Source organism: Fistularia commersonii, chromosome 16 (genome assembly GCF_037954325.1).
Source record: "Fistularia commersonii isolate RoL2024-O1a breed Wild chromosome 16, RoL_Fcom_v1.0, whole genome shotgun sequence".
NCBI classification, from domain to species: Eukaryota; Metazoa; Chordata; class Actinopteri; order Syngnathiformes; family Fistulariidae; genus Fistularia; species Fistularia commersonii.
In genome coordinates, this window is record NC_141299.1 from 14,790,671 (window position 1) to 14,815,345 (window position 24,675).

Below are 24,675 nucleotides of genomic sequence, written 5' to 3' on the forward strand. Positions count from 1 at the left end.
CTAACGCGAGCGACCTCTGTACGTCATCAACCTAGCATGTATTATGCTAGCAAAAGAATGGCGGTGCCCCTTGGTTAAAATATGGGTTATGAATTAGTATTTTTAAAGAAACAATTCTTGTGCATTTCTAATATAAGACAAACAGTAAAGCATATTTATGCCTAAAAGTCCTCCGAAGCTGGGTTCTCTTTAAAATCAACACATGCTGTGGCTGATTTTTTCTGCATTTCCTATTTGAACAACGCTCAACAATTATCGGACAAACAAAAAAAAAAGGGAGAAGGCGCTCATTTTGCTCGACTTTCTTCTCGCGGGCGGTTAATTGAAGACGTGAAAGAGATAAAGATTTAAGAGGGGAGAGAGAGAAGGACAGTGATGAATGGCGAGAGCGTCGCAGGTCCCCCTGATTTTCCATCGGAAAATGGCTGCGGCCATGGTAACAAGGACGTTCTGTGGAAGGACAGAGGGAAGTTAAGAGTATAAAGGGGAGATTGCAAAAGCGTGAAAATGAGAAGAGTTTTAAAGATACAGCATAGATGAATATGAGAGATAAAGGGTAGAGAAGGACGGTACGGACAAGCGGAGGTGTCAAGCAGGCGGGAGATATCTCCGGGGGTCTGACCCCCCCCGGCTAACCGCGACTTCCTCGGCGGTCGCAGACGTGAGCCGCTCGAGGACACTGATATTTGCAGTTTTCACCCATTTAGTCTCAAGGGGAGCGAATTCAGCGAGATTGCATTTGGCCGCAGGAAATTCCGATTTTACAAATCTCGTCCTCTGGAATGATAAACTTTGGGCTGCGCTCTTAACCTGTGTTTGTCCCTGCGAGATCTGCACAGACAACTTTGAGGAGGTCCTGACGTCCTGACACCGTCTTGCTTTTTGCACCAAAAAAGGGCGACTTTTAAAACCCGCGATACACCGACGGGCTTCTCTACGATAGGTGATGCATTCGGAGCCGTGGCAGACACCGTTCTGCAAAAAACACAGTCCCTTCTTCGCCAAATCAGAGTCAGATGGGAAAGCAGTCGCTGGCAATTAAGCTCCTAAAACCTTTATTACATTTTGACATGATGACTGATAAAAAAAACAAACAAACAAAACATTCGTCTTTGCACGGATTCCCTCTTGATCTTCCCGTTAAACGCTTCATATATTCCAGTTTTGGAAACCGAAGCCGTTGGAAGTTTCGCGCAAACGAATGGAAAAACAAACAAACTAATGAAAGCAAAAAAAAACAAAAAAACAAACGTGTACCACGGCAATAAAAATTTACCGATGTGCTTGAAGGCTCCGTCAGTCTGACGACAGTTACTCACAAGCTGCCCCAGTAAAATAAATTCTATTATTAAGGAAATCTGATTTGCACACATTGCAACAACTTCTCATTTTTATTTCAATGTGTAACGCGGGGTATTAATTTGGATTCCCCTGAAACAGTTGTAACGGGGGGAGCGATCTCTCTCCCATCTTTTACAAATGAGGAGAAAACGTGCAGCTTTGATAAGTTGTCCTTTCAAAGAATCCCAGGCCAAATATAGGGTAAAGTCGTAACCCACACATGTAGCGCTCTAATCCCAGAGAACAGATCCTCGCCTGAGGTCTAACCTGAAAGTGCTCCCGACTGCCGGCAACAAAACTGAATTTCCACGTGATCGTACATGTTTTTTTTGTTTGTTTTTTTTTCAAAAGAATTCGGAAGACCCTCTATTGCAAACACTTTTGAAGTTTGATGGTACGGTCGGCCGGAGATTAAATGAAAAGGAAGATACGGAGGATCCAAATAATACTTCAATCTTGCAAATGGTGTTTCATGACACATTATTTTCTGTAACAAAGCATCCATTAGCTCAAAATAGGTTGCATTGGATAATTTAGGAATATTATGTCAGCAAGCTGGAATGTACACCTCTGTTTCCATTTCATTTTGTTTTACCAGTTTAAAATTCTGCTAATCTGGAACCCCCCCCCAAAAAAAAATAAAATAAAAAAATAAGCAGGCTTAAAAAAAACTTCCAGGTGATTTTCGGGATAAACGTCACAACCCATAAGAGCACAAATAATTTCCCTCACATACTATTTCTATTATTTGTACCAAATCTTCAAACTTAATTTGGTTATATATCTTGTTGAGCTTCCTTCCTGGCTGCCACTGAGTCACTTTGTCTCGCCTTCATTTTTTCTTTTTCTTTTTTTTTTTTTTTCAACTCAGTAGTGCACAAACACACATTTGAAACTGAAACTGTCCCTTGTGAAAATGCAGCAACACACGATTGTATTTGTGGTACATATAAACACTGAAATATGCTGCAAATACTAGATGCCAAGTTGTTTTACCATCTCACTTATTTTCTATCCATACAAACAGTATTTGCGCCTTTTTTTAACCCCACATATCCTGTGCACACATTTTGCCCCTGTATATACAGTATATATCTATTTTAAGGGGTGGGTATTTGATATAGAGCATTTCTTCTTTGTCGGGTCACTTGCACTGATATTTCATTCAGTGTACACTAGCTGGATAGCCAAGTACAGTAAAGCCTGTTTAAGTCCAAGTCTGAATAAAAATAAAAAAAAACACCCTAACTGTCGTACTTGTGAGTGTGTTACAGCCGTTGCACCCATCCATGTGCAAATGTATATTGAAAATGCAGCAAATATTGTGTGATATAAAAAAAAAAAAAAATTGACATGGAGGTTTTTATTTTTATTTTTACTAAATTAACTGTTATTGTAGATATAATATCAGATAATTAGAACCGAAAATCTCACTCTCACATCACGTACTTTTGAGGTAAGGTGAGGTCTTACCTAAGAGTCGACCGACACAAACACTCACAAGTTGTGTACCTTCCTGGGCCACGATAAGACGCTGTTTTAGTTATTTGCTCGACATCCTCTCCCTCTCTCTGAGTTGGTCAGAAACATCTTCTTTTTCCTCTCCTCTCCATACTCTCCCGAGAGTTCAGGATCTGTGTATAATTGAGTAGCAGAAGTTCCAGGCCGTGTGTGTATGTGTGTATGTATGAGTGTGTGTGTGTATGGACGGCTGACCGTGAATCCAAATTCTATCAATTAAAAATTTATGTCTGTAATTACATTACTTATTTTATTTTGCAATGATCACTGTGGAGTTACTGTAAGCGACTGATTCCATATACCATTGAATTAAATTTTAATATATCACACATATCAGATCCAAAAGTACTTCTTATCTGTTTCTCTTGTTTAGCTTGTAAAATGTGTCTTCGGCATCATAGAAAGAAATGCATTTGTGTTATCATTAACGAAGACAATTTCCAGCATCAGTTGGCCGAACAGTGTGACATTACAACAAAAATTGGAAATTTAAGCGGCTCAAGTGACGACAACAATCACAGATAGTGTTTGCGCAAAATTTAAATAAATCCAAATGATCCCATGGAAAGTTCTCATAATGATCAAACAACAACGACGGCAATATATAATTTCTTACTGCTACAAGTGATTGAACAAAATATTAGCTGCAAATAATGTAGCACGGCGATCCCTCGCTATAACACGGTTTACTTTCCACGTTTTCGCTGCTTCATGGATTTGCATCGTGCATTGTGTTCTGCATTCTGATTGGCTAAAAAGTCGCTCCGCTTCTTCTCTTCCTGTGCGTCAATAACGTTGCAGTTTAATATGTACACGTACGTAAAACAGCTTGCCAAATTTTACATTACGTACGTGCAAATTCTCTTGCAATTTCGAGTTTCTCTAAAACCTATAATTTTGACAAAACACTCTGGACCGACAAAAGCACCTGCGGCCCAAAAGGCAGCGGAAGATGCTATCTATCGCAGATAAACTTAAACTTCTGGACATGCTAAGGGAAGGTAAAAGCTATGCGGCTGTAGGTCGGAATTACGGAATTAATGAATCTTCCGTTCGTTCCATAAAAAAGGAAGAAAAAAACATAAGGACGACAGAATTATTATTTGACAGTACAGTACAGAAGTTATTTGTTAAAGTACAGTACTTTTATTTGTGATACAAATGATTGAGCCTGCAAAATGGTTTGTTCTTTTTTTTTAAATGTATAATAGAGTATTTAATTGTATTATAATTGTAAAAAAAAAAAAAAAAAAGGTTTCTACTTCACGGATTCTGCCTATCACGGGTTCTTTTAGGAACGTAACCCCCCCGAAAAATAAGGGTATACTGTGCATATTTCAGAGACTTGAACAACATGAAACTGCAAACGTTCTGCTGCTTCTAATTTTACAAATATCAACGTTAAGTTAGCCCTCAGCACAGTGCTCGCCGGACATCACTGCGTTGGTGTTCTATGATTTTTGCAAATAAAACCTCGAAATAAATTTGAGTTAGAACTTAGGTAAGGCTGGGAGGTGAAGTGGCTAAATGCTGGCTCCACTTGAAAGCCTGTATATGCGATGGATTTGTTGTGTACGAGGGTTCAGAGCAGCTGAGCTGCAGGATTGACCCCTGTCCGCCGCCAAAGCACCTGGACCGAGGAACTGGACCGAGGAACAATGTGGAATGTGGCCTTGCAGGATGAATGACCTCTCCTTTCACCGTACGTGGGTGGCTGAAAGTATGCGTACCCTGCCCGGAGGCTTGAGGTTACCAGCGGGAAAATGCACCGTGCACGCCTAGCAAAACCCTTCAGGAAAAGATTAAGGAACACAATACTAAGTTCAAGGCGGTGGCACGGTCGCCATATCCCTCAGATCTCAATTCCAAGCAAGCATCTTTGGGATATGCTAAACAAACAAGTCAGTTCCATGGAGACCACCCCAAAACTTACAAGACTTAAAAGATTTGCTGCGCACATCTTGGCGTAAGATACCACAGTTCACCTTTATGAGCCTGTGCCTTGACATGTTAGGGTTATCCCAACGGCAAATAGGGATCCTATGTCATAATATTTTGGACGAAGCGTATAGCGTTATGTTAAACAAATAGAGTGCTTTTTTTCCCGGCCATATCATCTTATATGTTTTTGTACTTCTGCAATTTTGGGTTTAGTAGTTGGGTAGGACTTTTATTGTCAAAGTAAGCTAACCGCTGAAATGCGCCAAAGCGCCAGATTGTCGATGGAGTTGTCAAACTCAAATACACAGAGGGCCAAAAATTCAAAACTGGGACAAAGTCGCGGGCCGACATTGATATTTACTGAAAAAAAATCTTCCTCCAGATATAACAATGAACCTTTTCATATGGACCCAAACACGTTTTGCTTAAAAACTAAATATGGAACAAGCATAGCTTAATAGTATACAATATATAACTTAATATTGCACACATGCAAAATCCTGTTTTCTGGGTACCAGCATAAGGCCAGAGAAGAGGGCGTTAATGGATCCTGTTGTGATTTTCATGCCAAAACACCAGCAGAAAATTCTGGGATTTGTAAAATTAGCGATACATGCACTGTAGACTATACCGGCAGGCCAGCTCCAATAGTTATTTGGCATGGCTTTGCGGGCCAAATATAATTACAGTGCCGGCCAAATTTGGCCCGCGGTCCAGAGTTTGACGCCTATACCTTACAATAGAAATTGACATTAGGAATAATCTGAACTGATAATAATATTTGAATTATCATTAGCACTGCTGTAATTCAAGTTCTCATAAAGTTTTTTTTTTTTTTGTTTTGTTTTTTATCTAAGGCATTTTTAAGGTGTATCAGCTGAAAATGTTTGGCTTAAATCATGGGTCTCAGACTCGCGGCCCTCGGAACAATATTTTGTGGGTTTAAAAGAAAAAAAAAAAAAAAGCAAGGAAAAAATGAAAAAGTATCTTTGCACTGTATTTTTTGCATCAATATTTGAAAACAAAGTGATTTTTTGATTAAAAAAAAACATCTAGTGACATTGTTAAAAAGATCTTTCCTTTTTTTATTTCTATAAAAAACGCACAAAGGATAGCAAAAAAAATATGGCAAAATTACAAAGATTGATTTAATAACCAGAATAGCCAGCATCAGCCTTGTAAACATTATACCTCCTCTTATACAGGACTGTCTCAGAAAATTAGAATATTTCGATAAAGTTCTTTATCTTCTGAATACAATTACAAAAACAAAAATCTCATACATTCTGGATTCATTATAAATCAACTGAAATATTGTAAGCCTTTTATTATTCTAGCATTGCTGATTATGGCTTACATCTAAAAAAACCTCAAAAATCTCCTATCTCAAAATATTAGAATATCATGTTTTGTTTTGTTTTTTATTGCATTACAGAAGATAAAGAACTTGATCACAATATTCTAATTTTCTGAGACAGTCATGTACATGCTACCAATCCATTTTCTAATAAATTCAGTGGCAAATTTTCCCAAAGTGACAAGATTTTCTCTTTTAACTCAACAATATTTTTAGAGTGTAATTTCATCAATTCTTTTTCAATATTCATTTTTCATTCATCATGTATTTTTCAGAGAAATAGTTCATTACATCAAAAAGATTTTTGCAATTTACCTGTTTACCTCCTTTACACTAAAACAAAGAAAAAAAATTGGATTTAGTGCCACTTCAAGGTAATGATTTTACTGGTCCGGCCCCCTTGACATCAAATTGGGCCGTATGCGGCCCCTCGGACCGAAATGCGTTCGGCACCCGTGGCTTAAATGATCCCAATCTGTTTGGTGTCTTTCTTTTGCAATGATATTTAGGAAGAAGGCTTGACAAGTAATGATAATCTATTCATCCAAAGAGTTTGCTTTTGTCATGGGAAATTGGCCCCCGACACACGGGGTCATTTCTGGGAGGATCGCGACCGAAGCTGATAATGTTACCTATCGTCTGGTTTTATCCGAGGCTTTTAGTGACCATTGTCCTTCAGCAGGTGGACAAGAACTTGGCAGCATATTGTTTTGCCCCAAACCCCCCGAGCCCCTTAAATAGGGAGCGGCTTGGGAAAAGAATGATTCTGTAATTACATTATATCGCCGTTATTGAATTTGCGACGTGCAAAGCCAAACGGATACATTTCTAATGGGTGAGTCAATGGGCTTTCTGTTATGGAGTGTCAGCGTGGACTTAGATGAGGAATCTGCTATCTCGCATATAAAAAAAAGGGCTTTTACTCTAATTTCGAACATTTAGAGCCATTTTAGTCCCAAGAATGTCTCACTGTTGTGGTGCACAGTTTCAGCCTTCTTTGTGGGATTGGGGTTTTGTAAATGTTTGTCATGCTCTCAGTCAAATCTTGTAATAGCAACTGGACTTTTTAGGAAGTCTCCCTTTCCAGGCAAAACATCTTCCAAAAACCGTGCGAGCCCAGTAGCTATGACAAAATTTGACAACAAGGATTGTTAAATAAACTGAAACAAATCTCTGCATATTACATCATTTTTAAAAAGAAATTCAACTGAAATTGAAATGCAAAAGATGTGTGAATATCTTCCTGACATTTGTCATTGCAGCTTCCATTTTGGGATTCAAAGTATCTTCTCAAACTCAAAGTTTTGAGAAATACTTTGTATCATTCAGGTATTTATGGATGAATCATAACAATATTTTCTTTTTAGTCCCATTTTGCCCATAATTCACAGTTTGCACCGACGCAATCGAGTCCCGTGCGCCGATTACACAGCCAATGACAAATCATAGCAGGTGGGACACAGGAAGTGGCATCAGAAGATGAAGACGACGGGAAATAACGGGAATATCAAAACAACGAACCGTGAAGGAGGGAGAAGGCTGACGAAAAACTGGAGTGCGAGACAACGTTTGTTCTCGTGAGACGTTGATGCCGTTATCTGAAATTTTCCTGTCCCGGATTTGTTGAATTTGGGTCCAGCTGCCACGACGAGAAGATTTCAACACGAATGCATCATGACCTGGATGACTGACTTCGAAAGAAAAACAAATCTGCTGAAACCAGTTGGCTAGTGTGTACTTCAAGTATTTTTAAAATGGTGAAAGAAGTCATAGGGCAGTGCTCAGAAATCAACCTGTGACGGTCGTGATGGTACGTTGTGTGATTTCTGTCTTAATATAAGGGAAGATAAGAAAAACTTTATTGATCTCCATAGGAGAAATTCATTTTGCCGCAGCAGCGAAACAATTAGGAAAAAAAAAACTGAATATGAATATAAATAGAAAGGCAGGAGACAGAAGATAGCAAGACAAATATGTAATATATATAAATATATTCAATGATATTTTAATCCCTTCATACTGATTATGTCGAGCAAAAAAATTTACTGTTTACAAATGTGCTGTTTTTATGCAGGGGCCAACTAGGTATCATGTAAATTGAACAAAATGAAAATTGCAATTCAAATATTTACATTTTTTTAGCATTTCAACTTTAAAATCGTCACACATTATTTTGTATGTAATCATCCATACAAAATTAAACAAAAGGAAAAAGTAAGGGAGTTTCTAAATTCAATATTGATTGAAAATACTTATGAAAATACTCACAGAAAACAGTTTGGCAGTTTAACCGAGGACCCTCTTGCTGTGATGCAGAAACGCTGAAACATTGCGTCACACTGCCATCCCCAGCTTTGAATAATTTTAAGCATTTAGGGTAAGCATAATAATTACATTTTTGAGCTTTGTTCATTTTTTTTTTGAGCTAGTCAATATCACATAAACTGCATTCGTGGTCTGATTGCTGCATTGAGCACACTGAGTGACAATGTTTATCCCGGATTCCAGACAAACTAACACGGATGCTTATATGATAATCAGGTACCGTCCTCTCAGAGGAATAACTTACTCGTGTGAAAGCAAAAGCCGCAAGACGGTAGAGGTTTTGTTTGGTTGAACATACGACTAAAAATAATAGCATTTAAAAAAACAATGTGCTTCCTTTGAGACAAATAGCCAAGCAGCGTGATGGATGTCGTCAGTTACACACATATCTGTGCTTTTGTCAACTCCAGATATGCAGACGGAAACAATCGCGCACGCCACCGATCATTGGTTATAAACCCCCGTGAGCGTCCCAGAGGCCAAGTCAGTCAGTGTCAATCTGCAAGTGTCGCCATGAAAACCGCATTCCTCAGATGTTGTCGCTCTCTCAAAGCCCATAATGACACAGACCAAAGCCTCGCTAAGAGGCCTTATCAAATTCTTTGTGAACGCGAACGACAAGAAAGGAGCTGTGACACACGGTCGAAGCATTTCGATCCGGCGACAACCACTCCGCCGCCGCCGCGTGGACTTTGAGAGAGTACGTTTCTGGACAACGCATTGAAGTAGGGCACTTCAACATTCACACAAGATAGCAGAAGCGAAAACAAAGGCTAATACTCTCCACTTTATTTCACTGATAAATTCAAATCTTCCGATAGATCCGACGGCGCGATCCGGTGTCGGATTTCATTATTTATTTTTTTTCCAGCTCGAGTTTATTTTGGAACGACCGCGGGCGAGTGCCTCGCACAAGGTGTTACTGCAGTTACTCAGTATGCAGCCGATGTGAGTAATTTTGCACTCGGGTGAAAATGACTGTTTGAGTGATATGGAATCGACTAAGTATTGCGTGCTCTCATTTCCATACCTCTCATGCCTGCAGAAGGTGATTACCTTTCTCCACCCCCCTCCTCCCCACCCTCGCCTTGTCTCTTACTCCTTCTCTCTTTATGACTCGTTGTCAGCGTGAGCCTCTCCTGGGAGATGTATTGCTTTAGGCAGTACAAGAGGCGATGCATTGTACTATCTGTCTTACTCTCCTTTCCCCTATTTCCCCTGTTCTTCTGCTTGTCACTCCCTTACTTGATGGGAGGAATTGATAACTGACTGACAGCAGAGCCTTAAAGGATCTATCAGGCTTATTTTTGTACAGATATATATGTATATATAAATAACTTGGGCCATATTTTCCTTTTTTCCGCATCAAACTACGTTGATAGTACGACGACTTCGATTCTGCGTCTGCAAGTCGGTATACGCGCTACGATTTCCATGGGGATCGGACAGATTTTTAACAAACTGCTTGTGTTTATTTATCTCTAATAATCTCCTTTGAGAAGAGTCACGGATGGACTTCGTGGTTCCTCAAAAAAAAAAAAAAAAAAACTATCTGGAGACAAAAGCAGACGTAAACAAAAGGCGTCGGTGTTTCTATTTTCGCAAAAAAACAACCCTACGCTTTGAAACAAAACTTAGATATTGACGACGAAAAGAAAATCCAATTCATCTTTTTTCACAACCGATACGATGTTCTCACTTACACCGGAAGATGAGAAGCGAGGGAATCGTCGTACGAGATTTAAAAAGACGAGGGAGACCGAGATTTCACATGAACCCGTCCCTCGGGGTTTTTTTTTTTTTTCTTCACCCTTCCATGCAGCTGCAGTTCCGCGAGCCTGGCGTGTCAGTCGACGGACTGATTTCACCTTTTCCGTTGCGAGAAAGAAAGCAAGAAAGATTAGGCTGCGATTAACCTTCGACGCAAAGTTTTGGACAATCGGTTGAGGAAGCAAGGATCTTATATCCTCGCCTGCGTCATCTGGTGACAAATGACTCCGAGAGCGGGACGAGCCCCTGTTTAAAAAAAGGAAGCGGCCACGATTTGTCCGGCCCTTTTCATAGTTTCCCACAAGTGTTTGCGAACAACAAGTTGGAACAGCGAGTCGAACTGGTTTCTTTTCAACCAGATGACTCCGGCTCTCGACAGGTGCGGATAGCTTTCACCACCGGGGCGAAACCTCTGAGGTCCCACTCCCATCTTTCTTCCCCCGCCTTCAGACTCTCAATTCCTTCGCATAACTACTGTACTGAGCGGTGGTGAGAGATTTAGACGCGGATGCGGGAGAGAGATGAGACAAAGGGTTGATAGGAATCTGAAACCAGCAGACAAACAGGAATGTACAGTAACATTTCTGCTTTGATGGCACAAACACTTTAAAAATGTAAAGCTAGACACAAACAGGCCAGATGGCTGATAATAAACAAGGCCGGCAGTATGACAACGTTCTGATGACCGATAGGATTCAAGTGTCTTTTTTATAATCTTATAAGGGTTAAACTTACTTGGAACGCCAGAAAGTTTTTCTTTTTTTTGGGGGGGGGGGGGACAAATGGCAAAGGAAGCGCCACAAAATGCGCTTTTTTTTTTTATGATGGAATTCTGATTTTCTTTTTCGACATGTTACGCAGATTTGCGTCGCCAACAAGGAGCCAAAGAAGTCAAGAATTTGACCAAAAAAGATTAACCCACGATTTTTCTGAATGGCATAGTTATGTTGTTTAATTTAATATTAAATGACTGTGGGAGGTTCGGTATTTCTTCGCCTTGACCAAGAATGAGATCTAACACATCTCAGATGCCAGGTTACCAACACACACACACACACACACACATCCTGTCCTTTATGATAAAGATGAAGGGCATGACAAAACATGGAGGCACCGGTTTGTTTAGATTTGGCAAATGTGTAACCGTACTTTTGTACCCCAGCGAAGCTGCCCAGCGTGTTTATTATCCTAGGGTTAATATTAGTCACACTGTTGGGTAAACTATTAAAGTGGATCTTTTTTTTTTTTTTGCAACTTCTTTTACCTTGTATCAGTCTTAACGCAGCATTTAACAAGCTTTTATCCGGGAAGCTCAGTAGCGCTGATCTGTGGGCCAAGAACTTCACCGAGGGTTATCAGCCTGAGCTGCTCGCCTTCACTGATAGCAGAGGAGTGCTTTTTATTATCCTCTTGGCTGGAATTTATATTTTGATCATCAAATGCCTTCAAAGGAGGTCGTGAAGGACAAGTTCATGTTGTTGGCCCCACAAATACATTCCTCCATGTTGTTTCAACTCACACTTCCCAGGCCTCACGTTATAATCCAACCGCCTTGGCACAACACCATCTGTGCATGTGGAAAGACCGAGTCGAATTTATATTGTGTGTGTCTGTGTGTGTGTGTGTTCACATACTCTGGTCTATAATGTGGTAGAAACACCAAGTCACGCTTCTCTGAGAACATCTGCTCCGTGACCTTTGACCTCCGTTTTGCATCGGACTCTTCTGTGACCTCCTCGTCTGACTTTCACTCCTGTCCTTTGACAAAAATCAGATGCTGAGGTTGGCTCTGAGCTTCGCTTACAGTCGAAATGACACATGATCATGCTGGACGGACTTTCTAATAAATAAAGAAAGGATGGGTGGACGGATGGATAGAACCATGTACAGGTACAGGAAGTCCTTGACGTAAATTCCTAAAGCGCGATGTCAGTTAGAAGAACACAGAAAACAACGCCAACCAAACAAAAGCGCAACCGGCGAATGTAAACAAAGTCGCTCCTATTCGTCCGCTCCGCTCGCAAACTACTACTTAAAATTTGCTTAAACATCACAAACAACATATCATGGAATGAAGAAACCTTCTTAGCACATTTATGGGAGATGACGTTGTTACCCTGAAACGCCGTAAACCAAGGAGTGCCTGCATTTGAGTTTAATGAGTCGTAAATGGTAAAAAAAAAAAGAAAAAGGACATTTTGTAGGTTCTCCACCAGTTCCTGTCAGCAAATATTGCAGAGGAACGGGGAATAAACATTCAAAACAAACGCCCTGCGCGGCAAAGCTACTTCATACGTTTTGCTAGCTCGCCAGCTGCTACATAAAACATTACCTTCCTCTTCCATTTTGACTTTTCAGTGACACCATGAACAAGCCGCAACCCTGCTGGAAGGTGATGAAAACGTCGTGCACACTCCCTTCTCCAAAAGGATCAGCACAATAGCAGTGTAGTAACAATGAAGCGCATGTTTGTGACTTGAAGGAGGTAGGTCTTCGGGTGAGATTTGTTCCCTTATGTAAGACAAGAACCTCTCGGTCGTTCACAATCGGTGTTTGGCGTGAGCAAAACGTGGCCGGGAAAAATGCAACACAAAAGGTTATGAGCGTATCTTCCGACTAGCATCAACAGCACGGTTTCCACCGAATCATTACCGCCGTTCCGTGTCTGAGCCAGTCGTAAGACATCCCGGGAACCTCATCCCTGCCCCCTTTGCATGATACACCAGATGCATGTATTGTTGATGAAGACGATGTCAATTTGCATTTAGTGGATCCGGCAAGCAAGGGAATCAGACACTTAAAGAGTGTAGCATCTGGTTAATTTTTTAAAACTATACGCATAACAGATGCTCTCTCATATATTGCATCACTTCATCACTGCGGAATATTCAACTGAACCCCATTCAAATTTTTACTCCTTCGGGGTTTTGATATGCCTGAGACTGAACAAAACCGCGTCTGGATCTGCGGGTGGAAAAAAATCTCTTTGCAGAGATTGTAAAAATCTTGATATCATACGACATTTGTTCTTGTGCAATTTAATTGCGAGCGTGCGTATTTGCTGATAAAACAGTTTCGGTGGCTTAAAACTGACCTTGCGATCGCATACAAACCGACGGCCCCCGCTGTAGTTTCTTGATTTTGGCCGGCGATCGACTCAATCTGAATGTTGTGGCGAGGTGCCCTCTCTCACTCTGTTTGCCTTCTCTCAGCCCGCTGTTGTCTTTGCTGTTCCAGCCCCCCTGGCACATTCACAAAATGCTGTGTTTTTGTTTTATCTGATACCGCACAGGGATAACTCCCGACTCCCATTATCACTTCACTGTCCTCACTTGGCACGTATCCATTCAAGTAAGAAATTTAAAATCAAATATTCTCCGCATGCTGAGATGTGAGGTGTAATGAGGTCACGGAAAAAAGTGACAAAGTGCAGTGCATGTCACACAACATTTAAAGAATATAAACAAAAAAGACACTGAGTATGTAATGTCATTAAAAGTGCTTCACCTTACTGCAAAATTCACATTTCTTTGGAATTCTAATCAGTGCGACACAGATTGTTAAGCCAGCGCGCAGTGAATAAGTTTAAGTATAAACAAGCATGCTGAGAGTTGCAGATATTATTGTACTAAAATACAGTCTCATCATGCATTCACATTAGAACAAACGTTTTTCTTATTGCCACCATCATGTTCTTCCGGATCATATACGGGTTGTTATCGTAACCTTTTTTTTTATTTTATTTTTTTTAACCTCCACGCTGTAGTATAGTTGGCCTTTCAGTCTTAAAATTATGCGGTTGCATTTAACCGTTATATCAACTGGGCTTATTTTGGAAGCGTGAACTTGAATTAGAGCGCATAATAGCTGGTTAAAATTCAGTTTAATTCCTGAATTTGCTGTTAACGCACCAAATCCAGCAGGTCAGGGGTATTTCTCAGGTATATACAGTATGCAGTATGAGAACAAATAATCATAATCTCCCCCTGGCTTGTCTTTTCCACATAGTGATAAACTAAGCACTTATCTTGTACATACAGACTTAATTAATTCAACCAAAAAAAAAAACAAGGATTTAAACTAATTTCACATGCAAGCTACATCCCCGAACCCCGAATCCATCAGTGACTCATTCAAAATATTTGGCAGCGATGATCTCCATACTGTTAAATCCAAATCTTCAGCTGAGATCAGCAAAGAAAACAACATTTTCTTAAGCAGGTAATGAAATTCTGAAGTAGTAATCTCCTTTTCATCTCTTCCCTATCAGTCAGGATGCACAATCGCCTCATCACATCTATTAGGTAAATTTCAGGGGCGCTTTGGTTTGCACCTCCACACACACCGGTCCTCTCCCCATCGCCGCGATCACTCCGCCGTGAACGCCAAATGCCCCGCAGAATGTGACAGAGACTGCGTTGGGCCAGTTGGGGCTCAGTTGGTAGAACGGGCGTCCCTCCAACTGGAAGGTTGGCTCCTCCTGTCCTACTGCCGAAGTGTCCTTGGGTAAAACACCGAACCCCTAGTTGCTCCCCGTGGTCTGGTTAGCGCCTTGCGTGGCAGCTCTGCCTCCCAAACCAAAAAGCGATGAAAATGCAATTGAAGTGTAGACCGTGCTTGAACACGGATGGACATTTGACTCAAGGTGAAGCAGCGCTTAAACACCAGTGAGGTGTTTAGTCTCCCTGCTAGGAGAATAAAAGTGGACAAAGGTCACTTATTCTTGCAAGAAATATACAGCTCCAAAAAAAAAAAAAAACGGATATCAAGGATATTACATCAATGATAGATCAGCCTGGAGTGTGTTTTAACACTTTCATTTTGAGCGGGTTGATACATTTGATTTCCATTGATAATTTCTGTGTGATTTTGTTGTCAGCACATTCAACTATGTAGAATAAAGTATTAAATAAGAGTATTTCACTCATTCAGATTTAGGATGTGTTATTTTAGTGTTCCCTTCATTCATTTATTTTTTATTTTTATATTTATATATAGAAAATATAAAATAAATGAGAATTGCACTCTTATTGGCTGATAAGGAGTTCCTTAAGGGGAAATATTACTTGAACAGACTGCAAAGAGTTATCTGCCAAAAGTTCTCTGTCATCCAGGTCATGGTTAATTCTTGTTAAAATCTTCTTTTTCAGGAAACTGGATTTTATTTCCCCACCTTGAAGATGTTTCACCTCGCCCTCAGTTCGTCATCAGTTCGAACTGAAGATCCTCTGGATGACTTCTTTTGACTTGTATTATAAAACATTTTCAGAATAAAAGGGACATCGGCTGGAAATGTATTATTTAAAAACCAAATGAAAGAAAACTGGAGCTGCAATTACACCATTTGAAATTTTGGTTGTTAATTTATTATGTTTGCTACTTGAGAGTTAAGTGAAAGATCAGCTGAAAAAGCAACTCCACCAGAACAGTTACAGCGTATTTTATTTTTCTAAACCAAAACGTTGCTAGAATATTATAAAAGTCACGGTGACACGAATGAACCCAAATGAACTTATTTTCAACATTCGTGTCTTGACATCTACACTGAGAAAAGCACCGGCTATTATGATTACGGCATAATTTTTTATCATTGTGCAAAATGTCTCCAATATGATTATGTTCTCGTCTTCGGGCCAAGTCAAACAGAAGAGTGAACCCGGGCCTTGGCAGAAAGCCCCAGCACTCCTCCATCCAGTCTCCCTTCATCATACCTTTTTTCCCTCCCCCGCTTGATATATCACTCCCATTTCTGGTATCAGGGAGCCTGGGGAAGGTCTCGCAGCTCCCGATAGGACCAAACAATGCAGGCAACCTCTACTCCCCTCGTGTCATGGAGTCAAAGCAATAGCTCTGCTTTATCCCGTGCTCTTCATTTGTATCGAAACATAAATTAGTCGGAACAGGTGACGGCGCTCTGTGACTCATATGAATCAAAATATGGACCATTCATTGAGATAAAGAAAAAAAAAATATCCATAAAAATATCAAAAAAAAAAAAAAAAAAAACCTTCTGGGAGTGACGGGGTAGTATTGTTATGCTTTATGCGGTATTTCTCTGGACGCTGGTGTTTTCACCAGCGGTAAAAAGAAGTAGCAGAGTTGCTCCGGTAATGCGTCTCAATATTTAATCACATTTAATACCACAAATAGTTGTCTGTAAACCCATTATATAAAAATTACCTTGGATTCATATAAATACATTTCTGAGATTCAGTCTTGAAGCTTTTATTAATGCAGCTTCAATGTTTGAGAAAATATAAGCATCTATTGCAATAATAAGTCTTCTGCAAAGGGCGGCACATACCTTCTTGTTCCTGCAAGGTAGTCTTTCAGACAGTGTTTGTTCTGTCACAGGATATCACACAGCTGACCGTAACTGTGCATGCAGATGTTTTTGTGTAAAAAAAAACATAAAGATAGAACATGTGAGGAAGTATTTGTGCATGTGTGTGTGTGTGCATGTGCACAGGAATCTGTACATACAGTATGTGTGTGCAATAAAGACAGCCTGTTATCACTGTATATCAGCGAGGATCTAGATCAAGCAAAAGACCCACCACATCCCTGAATGTAGCGCCCGGGGGATTTGGTCACTCGCTTTCTTTTTCCCGACGCACAGCCAGATTAAAACAACAATAATAATAATTTAAATAAAATGTTAAAAAAGCTCTTCAGATCCAGTCTCCGTGCCCTTGTGGTGACCATCATCGGTTGGTTTACCGGGGTTGATGATATCAAATGTAAGAAAAAAAAACAAAAAATGGACTTTTGAGAGCAAAAATATTATTTCAGTGGATATTTTACAGGCACAATATCCCGCTTTGCAATAACTTTAATACACCCTTCAACACTGGTTTACACAGTACTTAACCTTTTATACAGGCAGTACAACTGATAGACCTGCCCATTTGTACCCTTTACAATGACAGACAAGTTCTGAGATTATAGTTTCCAAGAGGACGTTTAAGTGCAATTTTATAAAATACATTTTCCTTCATCTCGTTGCCAGGGTAGACAGTGAATGTAAAAGTAGTTGCTTTTGACCTCTGCTGTTTTACAGTAACTTCACACGCAACAAACATGGATTTAAATCCAAGGTGATTACGCCATCGTAGGTATCTAAGTATTCTAACCAATATAGGAGGCCAGTTTCCTCATTTTGTTGGATATAAAAGAGTAATGAGCTGTTTTGTGGTGTAACTAATTAAAAAGTAAAGACGCGGAGAGACTCACTGCGGTGGATTGGTGAGAACCCGTGTTTTCCCAATGCAAAGTGTCGTATGGTACAGATTATGAAACCTAACTTATAAAAACACGTCTCGCTCTGCCCCTAACAGAATAAGAATATTGTACTTGCTGGTCTTCTGGGAATAAAGTAACTATTTTTGTTAGAGAGTGGGACAATTAGCATGTGAACACACATATGACCGGTCCTAAGCACCGGCGTTTGTGGGACACTTTAAACTCCTTTATCCCTGCAGTGTTTTTACAGTGCATTTTTCATCTGTTAATAATATTCACCTGTCAGGGCAGAGGTGTGGGAGGACTCATGGGCTATTGATCACTTTCTGGAGCAGGAAGGGGGAAACACTGTCAAGGCTGTCAGATGAGTGGGTGAGGAGACGGATAGCCCGTCTTGACAAGTTGCAGACCATTAAAGCATGCAAATAATGTGAAGAAAGGGAGTCCGGAGAGAGACACACTCAAAGTCATGCACTGTGAGAATTAAAATGATCGGAGAATATCCAGATGCTTAATTTAAATCTTGCAAAAAAAAAAAAAAGTGATGTATACTATCAAAGTAAACAAATCATAAGTTTCCGTCAGTCCAGCTGACAGATAAGTAGGTGTTGTTTGTTTGCTTTGAAAAAACAAACAAAAAAAAAAACATTCATCAATTCCGTATCTGGACACTTGAACCTCTCCCAAATGTCATTGGGCAAAATGTTGGGTTCAACCCAAACCACTGCTATTATGTTGCTAACTACTGTGCTACCTGTTGCTAACCACGGTACTACCATGTTGCTCACCACTGCTATCATGTTGCTAACCGCTGCCACAATTTGCTAACCACTGTGCTACCATGTTGCTAACCACTGTGCTACCTGTTGCTAACCACGGTACTACCATGTTGCTAACCACTGCTATCATGTTGCTAACCGCTGCCACAATTTGCTAACCACTGTGCTACCATGTTGCTAACCACTGTGCTACCATGTTGCTAATCACTGTGCTACCATGTTGCTAATCACTGCTACCATATTGCTAACAACTATGCTACCATGTTGCCGACCACTGCTATCATGCTTCTAACCACTGTCCTACCATGTTGCTAACCACTGCGACCATGTTGCTAACCACTGTGCTACCGTGTTGCTAACACCTGCTATCATGTTGCTAACCACTATGCTACCATGTTGCTAACCGCTGCTATCGAGTTGCTAACCACTGTGCTACCATGTTGCTAACCACTGTGCTACCATGTTGCTAACCACTGTGCCACCATGTTGCTAATCACTGTGCTACCATGTTGCTAATCACTGCTACCATATTGCTAACAACTATGCTACCGTGTTGCTGACCACTGCTACCATGTTTCTTACCACTGTCCTACCATGTTGCTAACCACTGCTACCATGTTGCTAACCACTGTGCTACCGTGTTGCTAACACCTGCTATCATGTTGCTAACCACTATGCTACCATGTTGCTAACCGCTGCTACCATGTTGCTAACAACGTCTACCATGTTGCTAACCGCTGTGCTACCATTCCTCCCTCATATATTTTCACAATCCAACTGTATGCCGCTGATGATGTGACAAAGAAAATGTGACAAATATGCTTCCATAAGATGTTTGAATGATAAATACATACACCAATAGACAACCTCACGTTTCGTCGGAGTTACTTTCCAAGACTCTCTGCGAAAAGTGAATTTCCGCGAAGTAGAGACGTGATAATTTTGATGGTATTTACAGATATACTAACCCTCAACGAACCTCACTCAACCCTTTACGAACCTCCCTGCCCAGGCGTACGCTTTTTTTTTTTCTTCAGAAACATCGTTGTAGGCTGTTGCTGCCTCTGCTTTTTTTTCTTGTCAGAAATGGTTTTATGAACTGCCACGGCCCCGTCGATCAAGTAACAAAAGTGGACCAACCGAAACATATCGTCGTCCCAATCTTGCGACATATTTCACTGAGCTTTTGCTGCGTTTGTCATAGCAGCAAGTCGTTCGAAGGTGAGACGAGTCTCTTCGATTTCTTCCTCTTCTTGTCGCTTCTCTTATTCCTCGCTGGCAGACTTCATCATCTCGGTGACGTCCTCGTCTGTCAACGGATCCGAACGTCTATTAAGCCACTGATTTCGCCAGGAGTCATGCCGGAGAAGCAGACTCCTCCAAAAATGCACGCCAGCAATATTGTATTTATTTTCTAAAATGAATTTAACTTAATTTTTTTGATTATTTTTTTAAATCATTATTATTATTTTACTACATTTTTTACTGTTTTTTTTTTTTTTCTTTTTTAGGCTAGAATATGGCTATTTTATTTTTAAAAAAAAAATCAAATTATGCAAAAAATGACTAAAGAACGGTAAATCGTGAGAACTGAATTAGAAAAAAAAATCAGTGATGTAGCGAGGGTGCATGATATATATATATATATATATATATATATATATAGATGAGATGAGAACAACTTTGTTAATCCCGAAGGAAATTGTTGTGCCAGAGTTTCACGTAAAAAACATAACAGTAATAGATAATAGTAGAAAGTAGGATGAATAAAAAATATAATGAAATATGAATTGTCTTAACCATTAGCAGTAACTACAAAGATTGAAGATTCCCTGCGGCTGAGGGAAGAGGAATTAAAGAATTAAAATTAAATTAAAGAATTAAAATTATATTAAATTATATTAAAAAAAATATATATATATATAAATTTATATATAAATTTATATATAAAATTATTTTATAATTATATATAAAATTATTTATCTTTATATATACATTTTTTTTTTTTAAACAAAAAATTATTGTTGCCGGTACATATTTAAAAAAAATTCAAAGCACAGCAATGCATCACCCAGTTGGCCAAATAGCTTTCCAGTGATGCAGGATCCACTTGGCTCCTCCAGAAGCACTTGTCAAAGCATACTTGTGCAAGAACCTGATCCTGTAATTGTTGCTAATTACGCTGGGCGGCACCTTGCACGGCAACCTCTGCCACCAGTGTGTGCACCTGTGCATATTTCCGTGACCCCGGAATGCACTCGAAGAGGCATAAATGCACTCACAGTAAAAACACGAAACCTTTCCTGAGCGACAATTGCTGGAACGAATTTCTAAGCCGGAAAAAGAAGACGCGGGGAGATAATGTAGCGTCTTCTAAAGCCGCTCGAAAGCCGAGACGGCAATCGTAAAAACGGAAAGAGCGCCGGCAGTGTTCTCCAACCATTGTCTCAAGGTTACTCGCGGCTCCGCCGGAGCGCTGGTGAACAGGTGTAGCGGTGCCCTGTTAGCCATGTAAATGAAATTATTATTGCCAGGCTTCTGGATGCGAGTGTCTCGGCGGGATTAGGTTAAGGAACCCCTCGGCCATCTGTTTTACTCACCTGTCACATTCATGATGGGCTCTCATGATTTCATTAAGTAAACAAATGCCCCAGAAAGCCTCCTCTTGAGAACACGGCCACAACCCCGGTGTGTCCGTTGTACTGTGGTATCTCTCTTTCGCTTTCTATTATAAATTCATGTTAGTGTGTGTGTGTGCGTGTGTGTGTGTGTATTACAATGGCGTCGAAGTCTCAAAAAGTGTGCCGCTTTTTCAGTGATCAAACTACCAGATATCACAATCCCCTTCCTTATCACTAAAAATAAATAAACCGCCGATGCCCGACAGCGCCGTGTAATGCAGCTTTAAACTTATTTACTTGAAATGCAAAGCTTTTAAGAGCGCCATGCAGCATTGAGAACACGCTCTGATTTCCCAAATGCTTTGCAATTTACCTGCACATTTATGAAGTAGAAAAAACTAACCCTCCCCCTTCCAAAAAAAAAAGGAACTACAGTTGGGACTTTTAGGATCTCGGAATAAAGAAGCTGAGCTAAAGTCACATTTTGTTCGAATCATAATTATACTAGTAAAAAAAAACATCTCAGATGCTCAGTTGAAATCCCTCCCCGAGTCCGAATCGCAAATAGTTTCAACTTGGAAACAGGTTTCCGTCCGAACTCCGGGTTCATCTTGCTCATTTCTTCGAGCATCTTCCTCAAACGATGACAGAAATCGCTCGGGAGAATTGATTGTTTGTCAGCATGCAGAGTTATTGCAGGAGTGTATTTAGCGGCCAAAATACTCCCCCCCCCGCCGCCGTTGCTGATACAGCGATGAGAGCGAGCGGTGATCAATGACATTCGAGCTTTGTGGGGATGAACAGATGGAAAATATACCATTGATTCCTGCGCTGAAAGAGCCGGTGAATCACCTGCTCCCGAGTCGGGACAGGCCTCTTCGTAAAACTTCACGCACTTCCCGAATACCGGTGCTCGGAACGGCTTAAGGAAATCCATTGGCAATTAATAAATGATGAGATAATGAGGCTGAGGGGAACTATAATAAAGCACGTCAGAAGCGATTTCAGAAAGTTTATACGATCAGCTTAATAAGCTATTAAAAACGAAAAGGTGGTTCTCCGAGCCCGAGTCTGCGGTTCCTCCAGAACCTGCCTTCATTTCCCGACCCGAGACTTTAAAAGAGTCGAAGTTACGAACAAATCCGACAAGAAGCGGCGCCGATCGTACACTCGCGGTTATTAAGTAAAGACTCGGTAAAGAGTTCGCTATAAATACACCTTACGCATTGATTTCAGGTCTCTTTAGCGTTATCTGTCGCTATCTCACGACAGCTTTGTGGTGGTAAGTGTTAACTGTGCCAACCAGTGCGGGATATTTTGAGTGGTCGTGGAAAAAAAAGCTTTGGCACTTGAGTGCGTAAGTGGTTCGCTAGCTGCGACAAGAAGGAAAGCTCCCATGGATCCTTCAAACGTCATTTTACAAAGAGCGTTGGAGAGCACACAACATTCGTGATTGCGGTTTACATTGGATGTTTAAAGCGGATGCGCACTTTGGAACATTTAGACATTTTACAATTTGAACCTTGTCCGCCTGTCAAATATGTTTATATTCTAAGATAACATAGTCAGAAGTTTCCCAAACATACACGACCGCCTACAATAAATCATTAGAATTCGACGAGATGGATCAAACGATGCGGCGACGATCAGACTCGGATTTGCGTCTGTACGTCCGCCGAGGCCGTTTGTCACGCGCCCGCCTATTCTTGTGAATTACTGAAGAATGACTAAGCCACCCAAAGCCAAATATTCATTAAGAGTCTGGAGTACGAGGCTGAAGAGTGGACAGATTTATGACATCAAACAGGTCCTCATAATGTGCACACACATGCTTCAGACTCCCCCACTTGGACAATACTGAAATAATTAGTTTCCTGTTGTTGCGTGAGAAATGGAGACGGTACCTGTCTAGTGTGGTCTTATAAACCTTTTAAAGCATCTCGCTTAGTCATTAAGTGCAGCATTTTGTGTGTTTGTGTCGACTTGAAGTCCAATCATTAGTGAGTTGGGACAGAATAGAAGGGGAGTGCCAAGAAAACAGCTGGATTTCCAGAGAGATCATATATTCTTTTGACTTTTAATATCACGCTGTAAGTTGCAAACATGTCTTTCACTTTGACAGAACTAATGAATGTTTTGAGTCAGGCTAAAGCAGGGCGACAGAAGCACAGGCGAGTTTCTTTAACTGTCAACACCACTTCTAACATTTTGATTTTAAGCTTGTTTTGTGAATTTGTTTTGGTTTAGATGTTACGCATATGATTACAGATGAGGCGTTCGCTTCGTCAGATGAAATACATTACACTGAAAAGCGACTCACTTAAAATCAACTTGGTCAAAATTAAAAAAAAACGTGAAAAAAAACCTTACGGAAATATCATTTTACATTACATGCAAGCAAGTCAAGACACAAATGTGTTGTTTTCCAGAGCACAGTTGATTGGAATTATGAGAGATAACTTCCTATTGAGCATGTCAGTCATTGGCAGCGATGCAAACTCCGTTTCCACCGATTTTCGCTCCCGGCCTCACCTCGCCGCTCGCTGTGAGATGGATGGATGGATGGATGGATGGATGGATGGATGGATGGATGGATGGATGGATGGATGGATGTTGGCAACCTTCACTATATCAGCAAACGCTCATATCATGACTTTGCTATGCATTACCACATCGGGGATGTCTGTCTATAAATACTACATTGTAATATGGAACAGGATATGTCAGCATGAAGGAGATATTTCATAGGAGGGAAAAGCAAACTCTCAAATAAGCAGTTGATGTAAGGGGAAAGGAATCTTGAAAGGAAAATGAGAGCCATAAATTATTCTATGAAAGGATTCTGTCCCGCTGGAAGAGGCTTAAGCACAACTGTTTGCATTGACACTTTCGGGGTGGAGCAGATGACAGCGCATCACGGGGTCCAGCGCTGGGGCGGTAAAATAACAATGAGAAGATGATACATTGCATGATGACAGAGAGAGGGAGCTTACTACTGGCACAACTCTCTTATATATACATATTCAAATATTACTTCATAGGGTTCATGCATTTTATGCAATCTATTTCACTTCAGAAGTCGCGGAACTGACAGTTTCTAGTGGCAGAGTGCATCTATGTGTTTCAACATATCCACGTATTACAAATGACAACAGCCTGAAATGCTGAGGGTGTATTTTTAAGCAATAAAAATAATAAAATAAAAATACATAGTGGCATGTCTATGTTGACTTTCGATTTCAAAACGTGGTGGTCGGAAACTGATGAATATAAATGAATATAAGAATATATGGGATTACTGTCGCAACTGATGTCAAAAGAAAGATACAAAAAAAAGTTGGGAACACCCCTTCATCATTAATATACTTACAATATTATATAATATATCAATATACTTATAATATTATATATTATTATAATATACTTGTAATATTATATAATACATCAATATACTTATAATATTATATAGAACTATAATATACTTGTAATAGTATACAGCAATATATTTATAATAGTATATAGTATTATAATATACTTGTAATATTATATAGCAATATACTTATAATATTATATAGTATTGTAATATACTTGTAGTATAATATATCAATATACCTATAATATTATATGGTATTATAATATACTTGTAATATTATAAATCAATATACTTATAATATTATATAGTATTATAATATACTTGTAATATAATATATCAATATACTTATAATATTATGTGGTATTATATAATATTATATGGTATCATAATATACTTGTAATATTA

The 24,675-nt window shown here is 39.9% G+C and overlaps 1 long non-coding RNA gene across 1 annotated transcript; it reads left to right on the top strand.

The window, feature by feature from the left end:
• The first annotated feature begins 9,110 nt into the window (after positions 1–9,110).
• On the top strand, positions 9,111–15,944 carry LOC147226045 (uncharacterized). The gene is made up of 4 exons (XR_015107318.1): positions 9,111–9,185; positions 9,357–9,433; positions 12,614–12,740; positions 15,406–15,944. It is a non-coding gene; the product is annotated as an uncharacterized LOC147226045 (long non-coding RNA).
• The last annotated feature ends 8,731 nt before the right edge of the window (positions 15,945–24,675 follow it).